An 8,650-nucleotide genomic window follows, 5' to 3' on the forward strand; every position below is an offset into this window, starting at 1 on the left:
ATACCTCTAGAATATTCAGCTGCGGGAGGATAATAAAGAGGAACGAGCAGATTCTCATATAATGCATTAACTCTTTGTTTTAATAGAGAATAGGGATATACTGCTGCGTTCGTGATCAAAGTCGTAACTACATTTTTGCGGTACTTCTCATGTTCTTGTTCTTTTTGATAGAGCCATTACTAGAGGTCGAAAAATGTACAGGACGTTTTTAAAAGAAGTGAAAGGCTACGCCTAAAGCTTGTTTTCCTACCGTTATGCAAAGCATACGGAAATCTAGAAGGCCGAGAGCCCTTCGATACGACATCACACGAACATGGACGATTTCTCGAACGATTGCATTTTGTTCCATTATGGCGATCCTCGGCCGCCTTGGGCAAATAATGCCAAAATATTCCGACAACTGCATTTATTTGCGAAACGACGACGTAGATATAGGGACATGATACATCGTTTTAAAGGAAACTTAATTGCCTTTTATCGTGGCGGTTCATATACAGGCTGTCCTTTTTAAACAAACGCACTGTAGGCTGGTTTAACGCCTAACCGCAGAAGCATTAATTTTGATCCACTTTTCGTGCACGGGACAAATTCGCGAACTTTTCCGAAAAAAACCCCGGAATTTCTGTTTTCTGTGAACTCGAATCGCATTCTAACGGAGGTTTTTTCAGGACCTCGCTGCGAAAAAAAACAGGACCAATAATTTTTTGGTGAAAAAGTACAACTTTCTGCACTCACATGCGGGTGGAAAAGTAAGCTTTCGTGCACGCGAGGAGGAAAAGTGCTATATCTACATGTTTGTTGGCGGTTACTCCCTACTCTGAGTTAATTGGTTTATAATCGACATTGTTCTCAGCCGCCTCCTGAAAATAATTTAATTCCGACTTTTTTCTGGTTAGGATTAATTACAGATCCGCCTTTATTCTTTGTTTTGTTTCTCCATATTTAACAACGAATAGAGTGTACATCAAAGAGCTATTCGCCTTCGCAACCGAAACTGAATTCATTCAATTACGTTTACGGAATTAAATTTGAATTGTTTTTTCGATATTCCTATATAAAGTTGAAATTCATTTGATTTCAGGGGGATTTTACGTTGGTCGGCGTACATAATATGAAGCTTTTGTTTTTTGCTTTCATAAGCTTGAAATTAATTAGCATTTTCCGGGTCAGTTAGCCAAATTCTTCTGTAGAAACCCAATAAAAAACTCACCTCAGGTGGTTTAATAACTCAAAAGTCTGTAAAACAAAACCTGCCCCGAAAATTCTCCTGCTATTACGATGTTCGCTCTTATTAAAACCTTTCCACTTCATTACACGTATTACCTGAAAGGAATTGATTTATGAACGTTGAATTTTAATTTTCCATTAAATTCGGGTGGTTTAGGCACAGCACGAGAAAACGTACCCTTCCTACCCTGAAATAAGGGCATGTTAATGCAAGTCGTGTGTATAAAGTATTGATCCGATAATGTCGGTACATTGCGGCCCATTAAAGCGGAGAGTTCATGCATTGACATACAAATGCACAATAAGAGAGTACTTTCTAAGAGATTCTTGCTTATCGATACTCTTGGAGATGGAGGGGCAATTTTTGATAATACAGTTCCTGGCGGGAAATACCGGCGAAATTTATTTTAAACGGCCTTTTGGCCGGAGTGTTTCCCGAACATTAATTCCTCTAAATACCACGACAAGTACCTCTTGATATCGTTTTGGAAAAGCGCCCGAAGTAGCGCCGGAAAATTGTGACAAATTGCCCACTGCCGGGAACGGTTCGGAAAATTTGTGGGACTTTGGGAAATACAATACCATGTTCCATCAGGATTATCTCTTAAGCAGTGCAGCGGTTGAGTTTAATGGACACTGTCTTGTAGCACTTACAACATTTTCTCTTTTGGTTACAACCAAATTAATTCCGTTTATAACCCCACGGCGGACCGATACACAAAGCCGCAAAAGTCGTTACAACCAAGGCCGATCCGATCCTTTTCAATTACCGGGATTTCCAAAGGTATCCCTGGGATTTGGACCTTTAATTTATTTATTCTTTTAATATTCCTGCCAAAGGCTTTGTATTCGTATAAATTCAGTCCGTGTAATATAACAGTGTAAGAAACAATAATAATATTTTTCCCCCCGATATCTTGAGAACTGGCCTTCGGGTATGCCTCAAATTAGATGGAAAGGTTGTTAGGAAAATCATAGATTACCGGGCCTTTGAGAAAAAACCTCAATACTTGACAACACCATCAATTATTAACGAAACTGCCAGATTTTAATGAACCCAATCTTGACCCTCTTTTAAGGGTTTCGGTGGACAGTAATAAGCATATTTTGAGGGGGAATTGTTCGCTTCGCCACCAGCCATTTGGAATGCGAAAACGGTCTCGAAAGCTCGGAAATAAAGGAAACTTTTAAAGCTAGGATGTGGTTGGGCATAAAAAGGACACAATTTCGCTTTGTTCCACTTGCAAGTTTGCATGGAAGAAACAAAGCTGTTAGATTTGAAAGAGATTTTAAAAAGAACAGCACAAAACAATTTCTTTTAGTCCAAAATGTCGCTTTAAACGTCCGATTTATAAACCCCATTCAAAGGCCAGTTAATAACAAACGGTGTTTATTAGCAATCCAAGCCTCATAGAGAATTTGGCATCCAAAATGCGCTCTTTATTGTTACAATGGCTGCATACCAGCTCTGAATTGGCTCCAGTCATACAACACTCAATATTTGCAATTGGGCTGAGTCTGCAATTATTAGAACATAGATAGCATGGTTAATATTGATTTTAAGAAGACTTTTTTTGGTGTAAAATGTCTTTTGCATCCACAAAGGTTGGAATTGATACACCGAAAAATTGATTCTCCTTTTTGCGTAAATAAATGTTTTCTCAGGGGTTTGCCCTTTTCCACGCTTAACTGATGAAGTTCTCTCTCCTGGATTCATCGGCAAGAAATTTATTCTCAGAACGTCTCTTATTTCCTCGGAAAAGAAAACTTGAATTTTGGTGTTTTCCTCTGATAAATATCGAACGCAGTGCGACACAAAGAGAATGATCTCACAACGATGATTCTTCGATAGAAAGAAGTCCTGCAGACACGTCAAATTTCGTCATCTTGACGTCGGTGATCCCAGCTGCGTTCGAGAATGAAATTCCTTTGTCCCATAACTTTAAGCATTGAAATGGGTGAGATCAGACCGGATATTAGCATCCATTTGTGCCATATGCCGAATCAAATCTAGGCCCAGAAACTAATTTTTTTCCATGTCCTTCAATTTGCTGAGGTCAGAATTCCGCCGAAATTTATTCCGAGAACGTTTCTTATTCGACTCGAACTGATTATCCAATTTCTTTGAGCGATCTTTTTCAAACCTATAAGGACCTACTTTGACAGAGACGAACAGCCCAAAATGTGCAATTTTAGAGATAGACCCAAACGTTGCGTTAATACAAATGGCTTGATTAGTGCGACCAAGATATGGAAATGGGCCGTGCATGCATACCTCCATTGATTTTAAATTTCGGTCCTAATATTAGCGTTAGTTAAACGTTGCGAACTGTAATTATGCAGCTAATTGTTGAATTAATATGCGCAAAATAATAATTTTGCATGACGATAAATAGTGGCTACTCACTCACATTAATAATGGTTCAACAGCGTGTTTCACTTCATGGAAGTTAGAGGAAATTCTGTTGTTTTCCATGCAAATAAGGGGAAATCTTAAAGGGAGCTTAGGAATCAAAACATGCAGATGTGGACATGCCGATATCCAGGAAAAACCTCAGAGATTACCTGCAGAGATTCATTCCCCTTACCATGGAGCTTTTGAGAGGCTAAATAAACCAAATTATTATTTTTTCTTCGATGACACTCAGATTGTTAAGAATCTTAAGAATTTCACGGAGAAAAGTTGTAATTCCTCGATTCCAAATTTAAAAATTTTTAAATTTGACTACAATTTTGTGAGTATTTTTTCCAACTTCTTCCTTAAAATAATTCCTCACTCTCTCAAATTGGGAACTTTTCGACTAGAAAATGTTTCTGGCAGCGCCAGAAATGTGGATACACATACTATTAGGTATAAACGCTGTTTGCAGCTACTTGCATTAAACGAATTCTTCCAGGTTAAAGGAAACCCTGGATTGTAATTACAGAGCTCTGAGAGAGGGAGCCTCCTCAATTTGAAGCTTTCTGTATGTATAAACAAGCACGTTTCTAGAATTACTTGGAAATTTAAAAATCTCGAGACTTAAAGAAGATCGTACGGTTTAAATATGATAAACTTTTTGAACTTTAGATTTCTCTTTAGATTCTCCTTAGCACTTTAATATGGATTTCCAGATTAACCTGCATAACAAAAATGGATGAAATTCTTTAGTTTTTGGGAGGAAGAAAAGCTCACGGTTTCCATGCTGAGAGTTACGCAACCGGAAAAAGGGCCCACCCAGAAGACTCTTTTGTTAATTTTTGTTTAAGAAACATTTTTTCATTTATGAGCAACCTTTTTCAAGTCTTGTTATGTATTTCCTTATCTAAAAGGATCATCTCTGAGAAATCCTCTTCCACGAACTTAAAAAAATGCCTGAAATTTAAATAAAGCTCGCAGGAAATTCGTTCGGTTTGGGGCATTTGCGTGACGCCATTGCCATGGAAATCGGCGGGACCTCCCTTAAGCGACCGATTAAAGGGAGACAGGGTTAAATCGGCCTTATTAAGAATTTCGGAAGCCCTATTTATCGACAGGCCCGTTGCATACAAATGCGGATTATTATGGAAATGAATAATGACTCGAGTATATTAAAGTCGAATATCGTCGTGAGTCGACTATATTTTCCAGAAGGCCCGAAGGCTGTTCTGGAAAACGTATTAATAAAGCGGTAATATTGTTCCAAACATGATGAGGTTTTTTAAGGAAGTAGCTATCCGGGCAGTTAGATTGATTTCCTGGGTCTCTTTTATGAAAGAATACGAGAAGGCCGGTCTGTGGTGGGAAAAAAAGGAATCGAGGGTTAAAAATAAAGCCCCACCTGAAAAGAAAGTAAATTTATCACGCCCCCAGAGTAAATTTTTATCTCTTCATGGAGACCCGGCTCGCTAAAGGTAAAGACAAATGACTAATTTGTCATTTCGGTGAAGCTTAATAAAAACTTCCTAAATACTTACGCTGCGATGATCATTTATTATATTTTACGTCTTTCTTTGTCTCTTTACATCATTTTTGCCGTGGGGTTACATTTATTATTTTAATGCTCGTTTTTACGGCGCCTTTAGTCGGATTTATAAACCTCATTTAGCGCTCGGATCACATTACGCTGCCCTGGCTCTATATCCAGTTCATAATTATTTATAACAATTTACTACATCCCCTGTCTTGTATTGCCGGCCCCTATAGCATGCCGATCGTACAAATAATAAATGCTCTCCTTATATTTCGAACACATGCTGTTTGTCCGCCTAGGCCTATACCTATAATGACCCCAAAAGTTTTCCAATTAAAACTTGGAGGTGATATTGAACGAATGCCAAATTAACTGAGCACTTCTTAGTGGAAAATCTATTAATTTGGGAATTCCTAGCGTGTTTAGGATCGAAGTTCTCTCAAGGAATTAGACAGAGCCGTTCCAGAAATATCCAAAAACCTGGAAAAATGGGCTACATAGGTAAACCGGAACAATCTACATGTTCAGGCTCTAGGGCCAATCACATGATCTATGGACTCCATTATACAGCTGTACACATTACGACATAATTTCACAGGCCCCATAACTGGTTCAATTGAGCGGTAAGCATGTTGAACACTCGAACAATGGCCGGCCCCGTTCTGAATATAAATATGTAGGTACGGCCGATCTATTTTTGTCCCCAAATTAATATCTATGGGACTTGTGGGTGAATTTCATTTATTTTGTGGCTTTGTCACACAATGGGAAAACGGGTAAAAACTCGAAATACGCCCTCACCGAGGGCAAATTTCGTTTATATCTCGAAAACCGCAAAAATGGAATTTTGGAGCCACCGATTATGCGGGCGGAAATCCAGAGCTTCCAATTCATTTCGGGCTTCAAGGATAGTTGAGGTGAGATCGATTGGATAGAATGCATAAAATCTTTTGGCGTATTTCATGGCACTATGAATATTTCGCGCTAAAACAGCCTCTTGAGCAATAAATTTATTTCTAAGAACCCGGGCATAATCGGGCACTTCTTTCCGAGGAAATTATAAATTTCAGAGGTAATACCTTAATTTTACCTGAATACCGACTAAAGCACGCTATCCTCCGGAACGGGCTTCGGAGGATTATCTCTAGTCCTTTGGATCTATTTCAATAAGCTGACGTTAATTAAAATCCATTTAATTGGAACGTGTGCGGTGTATCTATTTTCGTTTAATACAATCTCGCACCCGTCATCCCTCTATGAAGAAATATGAATTTAAACTACAGCACCCTTCAATAGTTAACGGAACAACATTTCATATCAATCAAGCCAGATTTAGCTCCCACGCTTGGGCTGAATTGAATAACAAGGAATTCGCTTAAATTGTTAATGACGGTAGCAGCTACCTGTATCACTTCAGCTGGTCAATAATGGCTGAAATTTAAAAACCAACTCGCTTTAACCGACTGAATTAAATTTAGTTAAGAGTAAATGACATAATTTATCAAGTAGACGCTTTTCTATTCACGATCCTCAAGCAATTGAGCACCGACAGCGGCTTCCACAGAGTGGAAATTCGCATTCCACATCTCCATGTTACCATTAATTAAACCATACGACAATTCAAAACTGGATATGTCATAGTCGAGTAATATAATCCTGAAAGCAAGTCGTTAGTTACTGTCCCTCGCAATAGTGTTTTTGTTTAGTAAATCTATTGTTCTTCTAAACGTGTATCAGCACGTATCCACCAGCACAAAATCCACATTGTGAGCACGCTAATACTGAGTGAATTTGACGGTCTTGCTTTAGTTATTTGTGTATATTATTTCAGTAATAAGGAAACACAAGGAAAATTTGCGGGAAAGAATTAGAGCGTGGGCTTGAAGAGAGAGTCGCACTTAAAACAGCAGATTCGTCCGTCTATTTTTCAAAAATCTGTACCTGCACTTTAGCTCAGAATTGGACTGGAATGAAACCAATCGGACAATAAATTAAAGAAGAGAAAAGCACATATTAAATGGGATCAAAGAGAGGATGCAAATCGAGGGATTTCTAGGAAAGCGCTGCCGTAACATAGCGGCTGCAATTGGGCGGTTTAGCTTCCGCTATAGTTACAGCATCGCGTCCCTAGGAAACCTGGAAGACGATCTGAGTGTAACATAAAGTTACCTATAAATTAAGTAGTAACCCCGCGTTTGATGAATCGGCTTGCCGAAGGGCCGGCAAGTTAATTCATACCCAAGGGCACCACAGAAATGTCGTCACAGACCTTTACCAGCGGCGATAGAGCTTAGGCTTGCATTTGCATTCCTGCCACGTTAGTCCCAGAGCGGGTATGCCTACAAATACACATAGCTTCGAAAGTTTTGCGTCACCTTGATTCTTGGAAATTTTATTATGTGGTGCAAAAAACACATGAAACATTTATTTAATAATGAATTTTGATTAAAAATCAATTAGTTTGTCCGTAATTACTGTACTGTACTGTAAATTTAAATTCATAAATATATAAATACATAAATAAAAACAATTCTTGAAGACAAAAAACGAAAATGTTTATTTAAAACTTTTAAAGTAAAAAAGAAATTAATAATGTGTATTTCAATCCCTGACATCAATACAAGCTTGAAAGTAGCGCTGCATGCTTTAAATAAGGTTAGCTATAAGCATATCCCAAGCATGTTCCATAGGGTTCATGTCAGGTGACAAAGCAGGCCAATCCAAACGGCTGATTCCTTCACTTTCAAGATAGTGATTTGCTACATAGTACGATGAGATCAGACATTGTAGTTCATGAAAACAAATCAGTCCCCAACAGTCCCTCGTTATTGTCTAACACATGGATTCACAATGTCCCTAATGTATCCATCGCCTATCATCGTCGCTTGAACGAGAACTAAGTCGGTGCACTCGTCGAACATTATACCAGCCCAAAACGTGGCACTTCCTTCCGTAAAAAATGGTCTGGGCAAGTTGAGCAGCTCTTGCTGACTCTCTTCAATCTCGAATTCGGCGGCTATCACTTACCAGACAAGTTATGGTGTCATCAGAAAAAAGAACAAAATTCTAAAATCCTTCGGGTAAGAGTATGTGTTATTCAGCCCACTGAAATCGACGAAATCTGTATTGATACTGTAGCCGAGGAACTTTTATTGATTGACGACATCGCAAACCAGACTCGATGATTCGTCTTCTTAGCGTTGCACAAGAAATAGCCACTCTAAATGAATGTCTAACTTTAGTTCGAAGCTCTGTTATTGACATAGCAGGATTTTGCCGAATTGTTAAATGTATATAGCAATTTTATCTTTGATTGGTAACACACCTACGGCCACATTTGGGTCTATTTTGCATAGAGTTATTATAGTTTATAAATAACGATTCCATATGTCGGAGACGTCGTTTTGAGAAATACCCATTAATTCAGGTACACACCTCTGCGAATGCCCTTTCTTTACTAAAGTCACTATTCTTGCACGATCAATTTGTAG

The sequence above is a fragment of the Euwallacea similis genome, chromosome 13 (genome assembly GCF_039881205.1).
Source record: "Euwallacea similis isolate ESF13 chromosome 13, ESF131.1, whole genome shotgun sequence".
Taxonomy (NCBI): Eukaryota; Metazoa; Arthropoda; class Insecta; order Coleoptera; family Curculionidae; genus Euwallacea; species Euwallacea similis.